This window comes from Palaemon carinicauda, chromosome 25 (genome assembly GCF_036898095.1).
Source record: "Palaemon carinicauda isolate YSFRI2023 chromosome 25, ASM3689809v2, whole genome shotgun sequence".
In the NCBI taxonomy this organism is placed as follows: Eukaryota; Metazoa; Arthropoda; class Malacostraca; order Decapoda; family Palaemonidae; genus Palaemon; species Palaemon carinicauda.
Genome location: NC_090749.1, coordinates 101,387,631 through 101,407,125, shown reverse-complemented (window position 1 = coordinate 101,407,125; position 19,495 = coordinate 101,387,631). Strand labels below are relative to the sequence as shown.

Below are 19,495 nucleotides of genomic sequence, written 5' to 3'. Positions count from 1 at the left end.
AAAAAAAAATTTTTGTAGCATTTTTTTGCAAGGACGTACGGGTACGTCCATGGGGGTAAAGGGATGAGTTTTGTGAAACGTACCAGTACGTCCTTTGGGGGTAAAAGGGTTAAGTACATTAACAAGCATGTGAAATTACCTGAAGTATTGACATGCAATTGGTCACAAGATTATTTAAATTCATCACTTTTACTCAAGACGTAAGAGTCATATGAGAGTCATAAGTCACTTTGTTCTTTATATCTCAAGGTTACAACACTCCAGTTATTCACATTGGTACAGAACTTGACAAACCAATCAGCGTCCCAATATTGAATGCAATTAATCAATGAGACTTAAAAAAATAGACTGGTACAGAATTTGACAAACCAATCAGCATCCCAATAATGAATGCAATTAATCAAAGAGACTTAAAAGCAGCTGTTTTTAATCTTGACCAAATAGTGAAAACAATCAATGATTTTATTATCCCTTTTACCCCCAAAGGACGTACTGGTACGTTTCACAAAACTCATCCCTTTACCCCCATGGACGTACCGGTACGTCCTTGCAAAAAAATGCTATTTACATTTTTTTTTGCATATTTTTTATAATATTTTGAGAAACTTCAGGCATTTTCCAAGAGAATGAGACCAACCTGACCTCTCTATGACAAAAATTAAGGCTGTTAGAGCAATTTAAAAAAAGGTATACTGCAAAATATGCTTGAAAAAAAATAACTCCTATGGGTTAAGGGTTGGAAAGTTCCAAATAGCCTGGGGGTAAAAGGGTTATCTAACAGACATTAACAAGAGCTGGGAAACAAGCTGAATGGAGCAGAGACGTGGTTTTACAGGAGGATGCTCAGAATATCGAGGAGGGATATCTTGGAGGGACAGAGTTGGTAATAGCAAGAATTGGAGTGCGGAGAACAAAGATAAAGGAAATAAAGACAACCAATTTTTGTTGGGCACATCATAAGAGAAACTAGAGTACCTATGTCTCACTGGGAGGATGAAAGGGAGGAGATCAAAGGGGAGGCAGAGGACAGAGTACATGGACTGTATTGTGGAGGACTTTGAGGGTAATTATACTCCAAATTAAGATACGAGTGGCTAAAGACAGGGAGAGGTGGAGGCGAACAATATCCAGGACATGGCACATCAGTTAGTAAAAGCCGTAACAGACAATTAACACTGGTGATCCTGGCCGTGACACAATCAATGTCAGGCACATGATCCTTGGCATGTGCCACTCTACTTTTTTTGTTTTGTTGCATAACTAACAAATGAATAAAGATATAAAAAGAAAAAAAACAAAGCATTGGAAACCTGAATGAGTTTTCTATATAGCTCTTATGGTCAAACGAACGCAAGATGGTCTTTATCAGATCCTCAGTACAGTGAACCCTCGTTTATCACGGTAGATAGGTTCCAGACGCGGCCGCGATAGGTGAAAATCCGCGAAGTAGTGACACCATATTTACCTATCTATTCAACATGTATATTCAGACTTTTAAAACCTTCCCTTGTACGTAGTAAAGTTAACAAACTACCCTTTAATGTACAGAACACTTAATGCATGTACTACAATACCCTAAACTAAAACAGGCACAAATATTAAAGGCAATTTTATATCATGCGTTTCCTAAACACACTAAAAAGCACGTTAAAAAATGGCAACCAATGTTTTGTTTACATTTATCTCTGATCATAATGAAGAAACAAACTGGAGGTAGAGCTTTGCTTATTACCCAGACATATTTCCCATACTATTCCCTTAGAACTACATCACATCTTCCTACTTTAGATATATATATATATATATATATATATATATATATATATATATATATATATATATATGTGTGTGTGTGTGTGTGTGTATATATATATATATATTTATATGTATACACATATACATACCTACATACATACATACATACATAAATACATGCATACATATATATATATATGTTACTGTATATATATGGGTTATGGAAAAAATCCGCGAAGTGGTGAATCCGCGATGGTCGAACCGCGAAGTAGCGAGGGTTCACTGTAAGGTCACAGAGCTGTCTTCAAAAGCTAAATACATAAAGGAATATAATTCTGTTCGTCATCATCTCCTCCTACGCCTATCGACGTAAAGCGGCTCGGTTAGATTTCGCCAGTTGTCTCTATCTTGAGCTTTTAATTTAATACTTCTCCATTCTTTGCTGATGTCTCACAGGATTGTAAATACAGGAGAGGGGGTTCCCAGCCCCCTTGTCCCGTCCCTTTTAGTCGCCTCTTACGACACGCAGGGATAACGTTGGCGCTATTCTAATTGTTTTTTATGCCCCCGCGGCCATTTGTTGATGTCAGCTACCCCCCAAAATTGGGAGAAGTGCCTTGGTATATGTATGTACTTCTCCATTCATCACCTCCTACTTAGCACTTCATAGTCTTCAGCCATGTAGGCCAGGGTCTCCCAACTCTTATAATGCCTTGTGGAGCCCAGCTGAATGTTTGGTAAACTAATCTCTCTTTTGGGGTGTGAAGAACATGACCAAACCATCTCCAAGGTGCTTTTCAGTTCCAATCACTGATTACACAAAATAATTCTTAGGGCAATTTATCTGCTACATCATCGGGTTACGACTGATCAATCAAATAAGAGTTTTATCGACTGGTAGTCTATTAATATTAGTAACAATGCAAACTGGGGTATAATGGGTTGCTGAGCCCTAATTGAAAAGCTATTTAATGTTGTTTGAGGCGGGACAAGGTCCCTTCACAACAGGTCAGGGGTACGCTGCCTTTTCTATCTTATTTCTCTTCCTCTCGCTTTAAGTTTTTATAGTTTATATATGAAAGATCTGTTAAAATGTTAACTGTTCTTAAAATATCTTATGTTGTTCATTACTTTAGTTTATTTACTTATTTCCTTTCCTCACTCGGCTATTTTTCCCTGTTGGAACCCTTGGGCTTATGGCATCCTGCTTTTCCAGCTAGGGTTGTAGCTTAGCAAGTAATACATACATACATATACAAGGCACTTCCCCCAATTTTGGGGGGTAGCCGACATCAACAAATGAAACAAAAACAAAAAGGGGACCTCTACTCTCTACGTTCCTCCTGCCCCCTGTGGCCGCGGGGTCATAAAAACAATTAGAATAGCGCCAACGTTATTCCTGCGTGTCGTAAGAGGCGACTAAAAAGGACGGGACGAGGGGGCTGGGAACCCCCTCTCCTGTATCTACAATCCTGCGAGACATCGACAAAGGCTTAGCAAGTAATAACAACAAAAATAATATAAACTGTATTTAAGCAAGGCAGGAGACAGCTTTATGCAATATTGACGAATTGGGACAATATGCCCCAAGAACTTCCATCGGCATTAGACTATCGACGTGACAAATAAGGAAAATCAACTAAATCCAACAGTGGATCATCATCAAATGCTCATAACCCTTTTACCCCCAAAGGACGTACTGGTACGTTTCACAAAAGCCATCCCTTTACCCCCATGGACGTACCGGTACGTCCTCGCAAAAAAATGCTATAAAAAATTCTTTTTTTATATTTTTGATAATTTTTTGAGAAAATTCAGACATTTTCCAAGAGAATGAGACCAACCTGACCTCTCTATGACAAAAATTAAGGCTGTTAGAGCAATTTAAAAAAAAAAAACTGCAAAATGTGCTGGGAAAAAAATAACCCCCTGGGGGTTAAGGGTTGGAAATTTCCAAATAGCCTGGGGGTAAAAGGGTTAAGACAAAAAAAAAAATAATAATAATAATAATATATTGCCTCATCCTAAGGCATTGATAAAATTAAAAATTATAGGGGCACTCAGCAGAACGCAGACCTCCGCCGCGGCAGCTTATGTTAGACCTTTAGCTTGACCGTGACCTTGACCTTTCATAATCTAAGTATATTCAGCTTTTTTACATAACAGTGATTCACTGCAAGATTCATTACCCTACGATTAAAATTGTGGGCAGGAAGCTACTCACAAACAGGAAGTATAACATAACCTCCTTCCAACTTCATTGGCAGAGGGAAAATAAAAATAAACAACCTACTCGCGATAAGATAAAATGTTGAAAACATTAGCATTCCACACGCATGCCAGTTGCAGGCAAAGCTTAACATTCTCCTGAACACATTACTTTCACTGGGAACTGGCCAATACCAGCCATATTGCAACGCCTGTTTGGTACCCTTGACAGCGAGGCATTTGTTGACCAAATGCCCCACTTAATATACCAAAAGAAACATATCTGTTTAAGGCTCGAGGTGAGGACGGCAGGTTCATCCTTGCCAAGATTCTTATTACTTGCTAGGCTACAACCCTAGCTGGAAAAGAGGAATGCCATAAGCCCAAAGGGCTCCAACATGGAAAATAGCCGAGTGAGGGAAGAAAATAAATAAACTACAGAAGTAATGAACAACATAAAATATTTTAAGAACAGTAGCCTAACAGATCTTTCATATACAAACTATAAAAAAAAGCAAGAGGAAGAGAAATAAGATAGAAAAGGCATCGTACCCTTGACCTGTTGTGAAGGGACCTCGTCCCACCTCAAGCGACATTAAATAGCTTTTGTATTAGGGCTCAGCAACCCATTAATCCCCAGTTTGCGTTGTTACTAATGTTAATAGACTAACAGTCGATAGAATTCACAAAGATTTATTTCAGAAGCAGGTCTTCTGAAAACCATTTAACTTTTATAATGAGATCTTTGCTTTTATGGTTTTAATTGAATACTCTTTCATTCTTCATTTATAATAAACGATATCAGCTTCAAAAAGATGTCAGGATGCCAGAAAGCTTGCAAATCAATCAATGACCTAGCAAGTCGGTATTCGATAAGCGTCAACACACGCACCTAGTACATAATAAAAAAGGCCAGGACACGATACAATCACTTGTGATGCGATACCTTTCCTGCACATGCTAATATGGGAAGTTCCCGGATCTTTAATTCCTGTCAGCTGGCAGTCAAACATACCGAGATGGTCACCTTCGGTGTGCGCACGGCCCTTATAAGGAATTATCAATTGCTTACCGATTTCTCTCATTTTTTATTCTAGTTTGTAATATATGTTCAAGGCTGTTTTTTACTATTGCTACTTGCAGCATGATACAGAGTAAATACAAATATTGCATTTGATATTACAGTGCTGTACTCAAGATTATTATACCAAAGGGAAAATATTCGTATTTGTACAGAGATTATCATTCATAAGCAAGATATTTGTACCTATACTGTACTTGTATTAAATGAATTTTCCTACCACAGACAGCATATTAATCTAACCCAAAACATTTCTTGCGAGCTGAACTCGCAAAATACAGTAAGTTTATGCAAATTGCATTAGTTCAGTTATCCTGTAGTACTGCTACAGTATTTTGTATCCCGCACTACTGTATTTTGCGTCAGATCAGGGTTCTTCCTACAGCAAGATTACGGCAAATCAAATACACTCCTCCGTATAATAAGGCTTCTCTGTGACTCATACAAACACCAGTTCTAGCTCAACATGGGAAGTACACAGAAGGGGCAGAGATGTCACTGGGTCGGATTCCTCTCCTCCCTAGCTAATACACCCAGACCAACCCTCGTCAAAGGTGGCGTGTCGTAACTTTTAAAGGCTTTGAAGGCAGCTCATGAATGGCAGGGGCAAGGGACAGTGACATTGCCCTAGTGTCTGACCATAAACACATATGATCAGTACCCAAGCTAGGACCAAGGAGGGCCAGGCAATGGCTGCTGATGACTCAGCAGATAGAGCAGATAGATATATAGGCTCCCCCAAACACGCCATTACTTAGCTCACAAGGATGGCGAGGTTGCAGCGAGCAAAGAAGCTAACGAGTCCGAGCGGGATTCGAACCTCAATCTGGCGTTCACCAGTCACGGACAAAATCTAAAATGTTTAAATTACTTCATAGATTTCAAGAAATAAAATGTCCTGTGAAAAGTTTGAAACATAAATAATTTCAATGGAACAATAATAGATATAATTAAATGTAGATTAATAATTATATATCCTACAGCAAGAAAATACAATTAAGACAGTGTAATGTTATAGGGCTTCATATATATATATATATATATATATATATATATATATATATATATATATATATATATATACGAAAGAGAGGAAGCGAGAATGAAGGTACCTGTATTATTAAGGAGACCAAATAGAGACCCAAAGACGCTGCAAAGAAAAGTAATAGACCTTAACTATATTGTACTACTTAAGGTGCACCGACAATACTGTACAAGTCACGCTGTTGCAGTTCGGAAATACAGTGAACCCTCGCTACTTCGCGGTTCGACCATCGCGGATTCACCACTTCGCGGATTTTTTCCATAACCCATATATATACAGTAACATACAGTATATACATATATACGTATGCATGTATTTATGTATATATGTATGTATGTATATATGTAGGTATGTATATGTGTATACATATAAATATATATATATATACACACACACTATATATATATATATATATATATATATATATATATATATATATATATATATATATATATATATATATATACACACATATACATATATATATATATATACATATATACATATATACATATATATAATATATATATATATATATATATATATATATATATATATATATATATATATATATATATATATATATATATATATCTAAAGTAGGAAGATGTGATGTAGTTCTAAGGGAATAGTATGGGAAATATGTCTGGGTAATAAGCAAAGCTCTACCTCCAGTTTGTTTCTTCATTATGATCAGAGATAAATGTAAACAAAACATTGGTTGCCATTTTTTAAGATGCTTTTTAGCGTGTTTAGGAAACGCATGATATAAAATTGCCTTTAATATTTGTGCCTGTTTTAGTTTAGGGTACTGTAGTACATGCATTAAGTGTTCTGTACATTAAAGGGTAGTTTGTTAACAGTACTACGTACAAGGGAAGGTTTTAAAAGTCTGAATATACATGTTGAATAAATAGGTAAATATAGTGTCACTACTTCGCGGATTTTCACCTATCGCGGCCGCGTCTGGAACCTATCTAGCGCGATAAACGAGGGTTCACTTTTCCTTCAAACTTGCAAACCATCTATGACACTTTTGAGTCCATTCACTTGATGTGGGGAGAGCTTGAGGATATATTTGCTTCTCGGTCAAACGAGAATAATAGATCCCTGTATATTTATGAGATGGTTTGCTAACACAAATGGTATGATAATGGAGAAAAATGCATTCGGGTTATGGTAAACAATGCATGACAAACGGAATACTGTGCAAGCTAATTTCACCCAGCATATAACCTCCCTCCTTTTTAGCTTTTCACACCAGTTATAAGAATCCTTTATCCCAACAACAAACTGCATTTAACGTGGTAGACATCGGTCCTGGAAATATGACAATGATTTACTAAATCTACAGACATACACAGAAACAAATAGAGAGAGCAATTGGAGATTCCAGACCTCCACCAACGACGATCGTCAACATTTGACTCAAGTCTGCCGAACAAGATTTCTCTTTTTCATTAGATGACTGCGAGTGAATCCCTTGTATAATGATGATGATGATGATGATAACCAGTATGGCGATCTTTACCTCTAAACTTCAATGGGTTATTCCCGAGCATAATACCTATACCTTCTTCCATTTTGATGAAAATCCGGCAAGAAGTTTTGACGTGATCCTTCTCATATACAAACAGATGAATGAAAAAACACAGGTCCTTTTGTGGCCATCTTGGCAAAAGTAATGAACCCACCCCAAATATCTTCCGATGACGTTCAAAGCCGCAATGGGTTTCAAAATAAGCTCTCAATTAACATAAGAGCGGATGATATAAAGGTCTTTCAAGAAACACTTTTAGTGTGTCCTACTATTTGGGTGTTGTTATAGAGTAAATTTAATACAAATGGATCATGCCATATGACAATTAAAAAGCACCTGCTTTTAGTGTATAGACGAACACATCTTGTGGGTCCTACAGTTTATTTTTTGCCAGATTTGGATCTGATAAGCAGACTACAAAGAGTTAGATTCCAGGAATGGATCTATGGATTCCAGAGCAGGGAGCTGTGAGACTATTAAAGAGCTTAAGTGCATATAGAAAAAAATCCTGGAATTACACCGAGGCGAAAATTCAAAACGATCGGACAGCGAGATGGAAGATTGGAAGGAAGAACTTTGGGAAAAGTAGGATATGAAGAAACTGCATCCAAAGGCCAAAGGAACACTAAAAAAAATTCTTAGGTGTAGCAAGGGCATACACGTGTAGAGTCGGTTAGCCCCATATGTTTAGGGAACTTTATCTACTTGTTTCAGGGTCTCACTGACTGATCATTTTCTGTGCAATGATGGCTCTTAAAAGTCTTTTAATATTAACATATTTAACTAAATACATTAAAGTCACAAAGGTTGAAGGCAATAGACACTAATGAGCTCTCCAGCTAATCAAAAAGTTCAACGTAAAAAAACAATTGGGGCCCCAGAAGAATGACGCACCTGTAAGGCAATATTTTTCAATATTTTAATGCAACTCTTACAAAATATAAAAATGAATGAGATTTCTGTCAAAGTGAAATAAGCAATACTTTATAGTTAACTATCTTTCACTATAGGCAGAGCTTGAGGTAAAGACATACAGTATTACTCTACTCTTAAGACTAGCACATTCAAAATATTTTTCCCCCTATTTTAAAAAATACTCAATTTACAAAAGTATTTCCTGAATGCCACATTAGGTTTAGCTGACACCCTAACAGTAATATAATTTGATCTACTTTGGAGTTTTGGCCAAACTTGATCCCCACTGCAATCTAGTCTAGACACCTCTACTCGACCAAACTTAGGGTTCTGGTTAAAGACCCAAGACTTTCCACTCGTAGTCTAGGTCTGTTTGATCGAACATCTTGGGCTAACCCTAAGGACTGTAGGAATACTGTATACGAGGATGTGATGACGCACTCTGCCGTCATCCGTTCACGCGACCGCGAGTAATTGTTGCTATATGGAGTCTTTGCATATCAGCGGTTAGTTCATTCTGCTTACATGAAAAATGGACATCAAATAACCTAAACCTTCCTGCCACCTGACCTAACCTACAAGCTTTGTCCTTACCTACTTAACCCTTGTACCCCAAAGGACGTACTGGTGCGTTACACAAAACTCATCCCTTTATCCCCATGGACGTACCGGTACGTTCTTGCAAAAAACTGCTGATTTAAAATTTCTATTTGTGTATTTTTGATAACTTTATGAGAAACTTCAGGCATTCTCCAAGAGAAAGAGACCAACCTGACCTCTCTATGACAAAAATTAAGGCTGTTAGAGCAATTTAAAGAAAATATACTGCAAAATGTGCTTGAAAAATAATAACCCCTGGGGGTTAAGGGTTGGAAAGTTCCAAATAGCCAGGGGGTAAAAGGGTTAACTAACAAGGGTTGCCACTCGCCCTTATACTGCCACAGGAGCCTTGTCAGCCGTCGGTTCTTCCAGCGAGCATAAAATATGGACACCAACTAAACTAAACTTAGCTCCCTAACCTACTTACCTAACGAAGGGGTTAACGGCCCCAGCGACTACATTAAACTGCCGTATTCTAAGTTAGCCGTCATCACACGCAGGTGGCCGCTATCATACATGAACCTCCTATACAGTTAACTCAACTTTTCTGATGAAATTTCCAGTTCCAATCTACCTCCTTTCCTTTGTTAGCTACGCTACAAAACAGACGTAAGTAAGATGAAACATGACGTCTTTGTTCCGTAGCCAAAATTAACGAGCGCGGAAGCTATTTTGTCCCTGCCAGGATCACCAGAAGGATAAGATCATGTTATGGTATGAAAAAAAAATATATAAGATGTACAGATTACACTTCAGACGACCTAACCTATCTTGTCGTAACCCTACGCGGTCTGACCTCAAAGTAATATGACTAAATGTAAAATTAGCAAATTGCCATTTGGCGAACAAAAATAAGCAGCCGGGCTAAATAAAATACATTTGAAGCTAAGACAGGTCCATCTCTATTAACACCCACCATTATATTGGGGTTCGTAACAGCCTCTAGATCTATCCTAGCCTAGGGTCAAGGTGGGATACATCAGACTGGCCTAATGCACTATAAAAACGTTAAATAATTAGGTATAGCCCTGACAATGGCATTACACGGCTAAATAAGCTTTTAAAAGCTTTGACATTCGAGATATAACGAAGCTTGAGCTACCTACATGTTGAATTAAAACTCAAGCTTACTGTACTCCTACATAATAACTACAGGGCAATTTATGCCCTACAGAAGCTACAAAAATGAGCGGGAATACAGCAATACAGTAGAATACAATAATACAGTACATTTGTGGCCGTGATTAAAAAGGGGCGAAGGGATGAGAGAACGAATTCTGTTACCTGTCTCTCTCTCTTTCTCTTTCTCAATTCACCAGTTTAAATATATCTCCTCCAATTCCTGGCATATCACTCGGTTATTTAGATAAATCCCTTTTTTTTAAATCACGCCTGAAATAACCACGTCAATCACGGGAGATTAATTACAGATAAATCACTTACGACAAAAACACGTAAATACGGACTTTCGGGGTTTCAATTAACCTTTCTACCTGTGATCTCCCGCTTCTAATTATCATTCCTGGCCTCCGGGAGGTTAATTAGCGAGGTTAAATTAACACCTGAGGTTAATTGCTCCCCGCCACTTAAATTAAAACACTGCACGGGCTCTTGCTCGGGAGGAATTACCTCTAAAAAGCGAGAAAAACACAAAACGCGACATCAGACACACGCCGCCATGTTGATACCTGTCATCCGGGACTTTCTTTCCATCAAAACAGGTGGGGGGAGGGGGGGAGGGAGGGGGAGTTTCCTCCCTAGGAGAATGGGAGGAGAGGAATAATAATATTACTGCTCTTCTCACCTCCTGCTTCCTTCTAATTTAAAATTCTCTTAAATGTTTTTAAAGTTTTTAACGATTTAAAAAACATTTATATCTGTAATTATATATAAAGATATTTTCTATTCCATCAAACTTGTGGGGGGTACTGGGGTACCAGGCCAGGAGAGGGGGAAGTAATACTAATGCTGCTCTTCTCACCTCTCGTCTCCTTCCGCTTCGGAATTCTCGTTAATGTTTTCGAGTATTTTACCTTTTTTAATACGTTTTCATTACGAATAATATATAAAAATATATTATAAATATTTATGAATATTTTATTTACCATTTATATATATATTTAATACTTTAATTCACACGAAATAAGGTGAATACATTTTCTGTGAACGAATATCACCTACCTCGTTTTCTCTCTTCGACCTAACAATGACCCTGTTGTTTATAAGGACCACTTAAAGAATGATAAATATTTGCTTTGTATCACAGTTGCCAGAGACGAGACAATCGCCATCTATTCATCATATTTAAAGGCATATATCCTATAAATATATTATAAATACTACGATACGGAAGGAATATTTATTCATATAAAACCTAGAATAGGTCTAGGGATTTCTAATAGTCGGTAATCCCTAACAGGATGAAAAAAAGGATTTATGAGTATTGGTAATTCGTTAATCACGGGTTCTCTGTAATCTAACACTTAAAGAGGCTTATGGGACTCTGGTGTGGGGGTCCCTGGGGGTGGGGGGGGGGCTCTTTCACAACGCCCCGTGACGTTAGTGAGTCACGAAGTTATTTAAAATGGATATAGACCGATGTTTATTCATATAATAATAATTATTACGATACAAAAACAGACGATATTATATATAATAATCCAAAGTTTAAAGTAATCCTTAAAACTGTATCCTAATCATGTAATTAGACAAACATACAAAATACAGTTGCCATAAATGCCGAAGACTCTTTAAAAATATAGGTAACGCCCATTTTATAATGGCGCTATTTAATAGCTTTGTAATTAAAACTGCCGGTACTTCATTGATACAAGAGGATATATTATACTACGCTTTCAACTCGAAATGGTCTCATATTTGTTTTTGAGTTTTCTTTAATATATTTCTTCTTTAGATAAGGAATATATTTTTTCTAAAGATAGGGTTATGAATATATGGTCTGATTTAAAGGAAGATTTCCTCACGATATATATATATATATATATATATATATATATATATATATATATATATATATATATATATATATATATATATATATATATATATAATTCGTTAATAAACAAACGAACACAATAACAAGTTATATAACAAAACGAAATATTAATAACACTCATTGTTTGTTATTCTGGAAAAGCCTTTAGCCAATTGAACTATAGGCCTATGTGGTCGAAATATTTTTTTGTCTGAATTATAGTTTGTTTGTTAAATATCTTAATATTTAAAAAAAAAAATAGTCTGATGTGTAGTTTCAAGTTTATAAATAGGCCTAGCACAGGCATAAGTAGGTTGTTTTCTGGACCAAATTTTCATTAACGGTGGATACGAAAGAAAAGATAATTCGTTGAAAATACTATATAATTTTTTTTATGATGAACATAATAAACCATACACGCACACACATGTAGGTTATATATATATATATATATATATATATATATATATATATATTATATATATATATATATATATATATATATATATATTATATATATATACATATATATATATATATATATATATATATATATATATATATATATCTACAGACACACACACACACACACACACACATATATATATATATATATATATATATATATATATATATATATATATATATATATATATATATATATATATCTACACACACACACACACACACACACATATATATATATATATATATATATATATATATATATATATATATATATATACATGCATACATATATATATATATATATATATATATATATATATATATATATATATATATATATATATATATATATATATATATATATTGAGCCTATACTCAATAAAAACATCTTGAAGTTGCACACACAAAAGAAATATATGAATCTTATTGCATATTACGATATTTCAATAAACTATTTAAGCTACACTGATAGTCTACTCTTGTAGAAGCTTTGCGGTTAGTGAGAGTGGTGTTTTCTCCAATTATTCTAGCCTTCTGGCAAAATCTAACCGAGGCCCTTTGCGTCAATAGGCGTAGAAGGAGATGATGATGATGATGATGATGAGTCGTTCAGTGGCCACTTTCCTCTTGGTAAGGGTAGAAGAGACTCTTTAGCTATGGTAAGCAGCTCCTCTAGGAGAAGGACTCTCCAAAATCAAACCATTATTCTCTATTCTTGGGTAGTGCCATAGCCTCTGTACCATGATCTTCTTGGATTAGAGTTCTCTTGCTTGAGGGTACAATTGGGCACAATATTCTATCTTATTTCTCTTCCTCTTCTTTTGTTAAAGTTTTTATAGTTTATATAGGAGATGTTTATTTCAATGTTTCTGTTCTTAAAGTATTTTATTTTTCCTTGTTTCCTTTCCTCACTGGGCTATTTTCCCTGTTGGGGCCCCTGGGATTATAGTATTCTGCTTTTCAAATTAGGGTTGTAGCTTAATAATAATAATAATAATAATAGTAATAATAACGAGACAAATAATAATAATAATAATAATAATAATAATAATAATAATAATAATAATAATAATAATAATAACAACGAGACAAATAATAATAATAATAATAATAATAATAATAATAATAATAATAATAATAATAACAACGAGACAAATAATAATAATAATAATAATAATAATAATAATAAAAATAATAATAATAACAATAACAATAATAATATAATATTCGTTATCCATAAAAGAAAACGAAACCTAACATTAAAACTACCATAGAAAACCGTAATTTGATGGTAGACTCATACAATCTAAAAACATGCTTTGTTTCCTTGCTTCCTGACACATGATACAGTTACAAACTGTATTCTATATTTATGAATGTATAATATCTACATTAACCATCACTTAAATACATAATTGGTCATTTTCAATGACATTTTAATCCCAAAATATCTGGTATACTGATTTGCATGTACGCTTTTTGAATTAAGAACCACTCTAGAGCATGTGAACAGTATGACATACCTTCTTCGATGAGTTAAATATCTTCTTATAGCCAAAGTATATAAATAAACTATAATTCTAACCTCAGAGGGCGCTTCATTGTGCATCCATATGTTCATGTTCATTTCCTTTCTCTCAACAGTTACCTATTTGTTCTAGTTTTCTCTCAAGCTTTAGGAAGAAACTACTTGCTTGTTTTAGCCTTCAATAGTATATTCCAACTAGAAAAGAACTCTGAGATTGCAGACCTCCACTACAGCAGCTTATTTATCGAGGATATGGTTAATTCGGTATACCTTTTGCTCAACTTTGACCTTGACATTTGACCTAGGAGTTTCAAAATTGAATCACTTCCACGCCTCAGCCTGGGTCTTCCAACTCTTCTAGTGCCTTGTGGAGCCCCAGTTAAACGTTCGGTGAACTAATCTCTCTTGGGGAGTGCGAAGAGCATGACCAAACCATCTCCATCTACCCCTCATCGTCTCATCCACATATGGCCCTCGAGTAATCTTTCTTATAGTTTCATTTCTAATCCTTTCCTGCCATTTAACCCCTAATATCCTTCTGAGGACTTTGTTCTCAAATCTACAAAATTTATTGGATATTGTTTCATTGCCATACCACGACTCATGTCCATAGAGTAACGCCAAATATATACAGGAGTATAATTCTTCTGGTGTCATTTAGTACTCTTAAAACAAATGGGTCTTTTTAGCTTATAATGTAATTTTGAAATAAATTATTCAATTGAATAATTACTTGTAGTTGTTGTTACCAAAATAGGTTGATTGAATCTCAGATATTTTAGGGAAACTTCAAATTATTTAATGTAATTAAAAAGTGATTTCAAATATAGATAAAAATCATTTAATTGTCTAGTGATCATAAAATCATGGCTAGTTCTACGCAACATGATAATGTTTATAAACTATTTAGGACAAAGATGCTATAAAGTTGGTGTTTGTACATATAACAATGAATATTAAGTTTAAAGAAAACAGTAGTACTATAAACTTGAAGACTTAAGGACGAAAAACATTGATAAACTGTAATTTTTTGCAGTTTCTATATTAACAAACAACTCTTCAATTGAGGCAATTGAAAAGTATCATATTTGTTGGCATTGGAAGACCATGTTAGAGAGGCTATGGCACTACCAAAGATTAGAGAACAATGATTTGATTTTGGAGAGTCATTCTCCTAGAAGAGCTGCTTACCATAACTAGAGATTCTCTTCTAGCCTTAGAGGCAATTGGAAAGTATTGATTCTTGGCAGCATCCAATGTACAGTAATCTATATAACCCCAATGTGTAATAACACAATAACAACAACAACAGCAACAACAAGGGGATGACAATAAACAATTAACATAGTTTTAGGTAGAAGAGACTCCTTAGCTATGTTAAGTAACTCTTCTTGGAGAAGGACACTCCAACATCTTGTCATTGTTCTCCAGTCTTGGGTAGTATCATAGCCTCTGTACCATGGTCTTCCAATGTCTTGGGTTAGAGTTCTGTTTCTTGAGGGTACATTCAGGCACACTACTCTGTTTCCTTATATATTTTTCTCACAGGGCTGTTTTCTCTGTTGGAGCCAATGGCATTATGGCATCCTGCTTTTCCAATTAGGATTGTAGCTTTGCTAGTAGTAGTAGTAGTAGTAGTAGTAGTAATAGTAGTAATAATAATAATAATAATTGCAGTTTCACATGATCCAAGCGAGATGGCATCACAAAATGGCAGCTGGCGTAAGACTGAGATTCCAGCAGCGTGTGCCTAGGAATAGCATGAACGGAGAACTCGAAGAATTTTTGACGTGGCAAGTGGCCAGTCTGATTCAGATATTCCTTCGCATATCTTTTAAAAGGATATTTAGGGGCTTTTTTCCTGTCACTGTTTAAGGGACTGTCTCATGTCCGCAACCATAACTTACATCATACAGAAATTCTCTTGGCTGAGGGTTTTTGCTCTTAACATCAAAACAATTAGTCAGGTGGAGATATGACACACTAATCTCCTCATTCATCATCACCAATGTATCGCTATAATCAAATTTCCCTTGCCCTTTCCTGGCTTGACCGCCCTTGTACCAATACAATGTCGATAAGCTCCTCTTACTGATACGTCTAATGTCTTGACTAAAATTCGGAGGCTACCATTCATTTTAAGACAGTTAACTAACGCAAGTCTAGCCTTTACATAGCATTTCAAACCTTAGCAAAGGCTAATATCAGTGTACGCTATAGGTCTAGGCTAATATGCTAGGCCTAATTTCAGCCTGAAACTGGTGCTTGACGTTGGAGTGGGACAAATCTTCATTTTGTAGTTGAAGCGTCATCGAATTCCTCGAAGTCATCGTTATCAATGTCGTCGTCATTGTCATTGTCGTCGTTGAAGTAAGGTAGTAGACAATGTGAGAGTAATCTAGTACTGGTATTAAGACAGGTAACCTAGTCACCAACTGGTACCTTCTAATACAAAACTTCCTTCTGGACAGTGATCCTATATCAAACAACAGTCATCTCTTAGCCTAGGCTATACTGTACAAATACCTAACCTAACCGTAACTGCACAGTCTGCCTGGCTGAGTGTATAACATTGGTGGCATTCAACTCAAGAATCAACATTTTCCTAATATTATAAAAGAATATCACTTAACTTAGCCTACGGTCTGTGACACGATTGTAACGACATCGAAGCTCTGCGTAGAGCAATTTATCAATTTAACAATTCTTGCTAATTCTCTGTTACTTCAAGGTAGAAACACAAATGAACACTATTAAGCATTATGGCAACACGTACATTATAACTAAAACAAGTTCATACCTTTTCAAAGGGAGAGATTAGCCTTTGAAATCATAATAAAGTGAGCAAAACCTTTCTCCACTGGACATACCTGGCAACTGTCACACATCCTGCGTGAGACTCGAGCATTTTAGTCTCATGTCACGCACTCAAGCAGTTAATAAAATCTCACGCCCTGATAAAGCAAATAATAAAATTTATTAATAACATACAACAGGGTATTTGGGAACTATGTAAATAAACCTGTGTAGTATTTAGTCTAAATAGTTTTTTTGATTTGATTAACCAAAAGGACAACGTAGACAGGGGACAAGTGTCTCACTTGATCAGTTGTATTGTATTTTATGTATTAATTTCCTGACTGGATAACTATATCATTATTATTATTATTATTATTATTACTATTATTTTCACTTGCTAAGCTATAACCCTAGTTGGAAAAGCAGGATGCTATAAGCCTAGGGGCCATAACAGGAAAAACAGCCCAGTGAGGAAAGGAAATGACAAAAAATAAAATATTTAAAGTACGGTAACAACATTAGAATAAATATTTACTATATAAACTATAAAATCTTTTAAAAAAACAAGAGGAAGAGAAATTAGATAGAATAGTGTGCCCGAGTGCACCCTCAAGCAAGAGAACTCTAACTCTAGACATTGGAAGACCATGGTACAGAGATTATGGCACTACCCTAGAAGAGCTGCTTACCATAGCTAAAGAGTCTCTTCTACCTTTACCAAGAGGAAAGTAGCCACTGAACAATTATATTGCAGTAGTTAACCCCTTGGGTGAAGAAGAATTGTTTGGCAATCTCAGTGTTGTCAGTGTATGAGGACAGAGGAGAATCTGTAAAGAATAGGCCAGACTATTTCGCATATGTGTAGCCAAAGGGAAAGTGAACCGTCACCAGAGAGAAGGATCCAATGTAGCACTGTTTGGCCAATCAAAGGACCCCATAACTCTAGCGGTAGTATACCAACATAACATGTAAAGAGGAGGACATGTTACATGAAAGAAATGGAGAAATTATAAATCTTTTGTCACCTTAATCAAGAATATGGATTTATGTTATTTGATCTGTTGCATATATCATATTTTTAGTAATGATAATACCTCCAGAGGCCTTCAAATGCCCCTGAAAATCTTGAAAATCGTTTTCGGCACTGGGGGAGCTCCTGTGACGCCCACCAGGGACCTAGCGAGGAGCCGTCAGCCTGGTAGTTTAGTTATCTCAAGCATTGACATCAGAATGGATTGACGGCTCTGTCTCAAGTGACTGTGCACGTCTCGAACAGTGTAACTCGAGCTGACATAACTACGGCCTTGTTTGCCTTCACACACGTATGAAGACTCGAGCGTAGACACAGTTACTCGTTTGTTTACACTCACTGCATACGCTTACCTATGCTCACTTAATCATAGACAATCTCAACTTCGAGTGGTTAGCCTAACCTTATAATGAGATGAAAGTCAATTCGTTTACCCGGTCCACTAATCATCAGGGGAATTACGATCTAGTTAAATGAAGGATTTCCGTCGTTACCTGAAATACCGAATGACCTCAATGGTAAAATGTCCATCCATAATGGTTGAGTGTCAATTCGTTTACCCCAAAGCACAATGGTTGCAACCATCTTAATCTATCTACACTGCGCTGTGAAATCATGCTCAGAGCATTCTTGCCTGGGGATCAGTTATGCACCAAATCTCTTACTCTTCATTAACAGTCTACAGTAAAGGCTATTCATTATCAGCAAAGGCTGCGACAGGGCATTTTGCTACCGCGTAATGTCATAGCCTTAGAAATACCCCCGACTCGCAGTCCATGCGTTGACATATCGAACTTATTGAAAATGTCGTAGACTCGCAGTCATCCGTGGGTTGTCAGTTCGAGCCTCACTCGAGCCTGATAGTTTACACTCGTGTCTTCAACCTTACTGTCCTTACGAGCTAGGTATGGAGTGTGGATGGGAGCTAATAAGTCTACTTGCGAAGTAACCAGCAGCTATTGTTTGGCCTTCCCTAGTCAAAGCTTAGGTGAAGAAGGTTCTATGGGTCTGTTTATGGTTATTCTCTAGAACATTATCCTGTCTCTTGCTCCTACAACTTATGAGTGACCTCTAAGCCTAGTTAGGACCAGGCAAAGACATAAAATGCTACCAATGAAATGTTATGTTCTCCAGCTCAAAGCGGTAGTGATTCCTATCTGTCAATAAAGAACGTCTGGCGTTTACGATACTCCGTCGGTTCCTTGATGGCAAATTAGACATCTCTTACGCGTGGGAGCTGCATTGCCAAATTAAGTATTCCCACTCCCGTTGTGTGGTACCATGAAGCTAGCATAAGTTATACAACACAAATATCACAAATTTTAAGTAATTTGTATTTTTCCTAACAGTACTTACCTCGAACTACTTTCTTAGGAGTATCTGGGATCTCCTCCCTAACCGACCAAGAATTTTGCGTAGTTTCCCCTATCTCCGTTATCCCTTGTCGGGTCCCTCTGTGGCGGATGGGTATATGAAACCAGCATAAGTTATACAGCACAAATATAATTGGTTTCTAATTTTCCTCGCTAAT

The 19,495-nt window shown here is 36.2% G+C and overlaps 1 protein-coding gene across 6 annotated transcripts in view; it reads right to left on the bottom strand.

Annotated features, from left to right (window-relative positions):
• mbt (serine/threonine-protein kinase PAK mbt) overlaps positions 1-10,854 on the bottom strand; it is a 71,421-nt gene extending 60,567 nt beyond the window's left edge. For 2 of the 6 annotated variants that reach the window (XM_068348911.1, XM_068348917.1), the window contains exon 1: positions 10,774-10,854. The gene's annotated coding sequence lies outside the window, so the exon portion shown is untranslated. Of the gene's footprint in view, positions 1-10,587; positions 10,610-10,629 lie in introns of those variants that run through there. The other 4 variants (XM_068348912.1, XM_068348914.1, XM_068348913.1 and 1 more) reach the window with 4 other exon arrangements.
• Between the last annotated feature and the right edge of the window lie 8,641 nt (positions 10,855-19,495).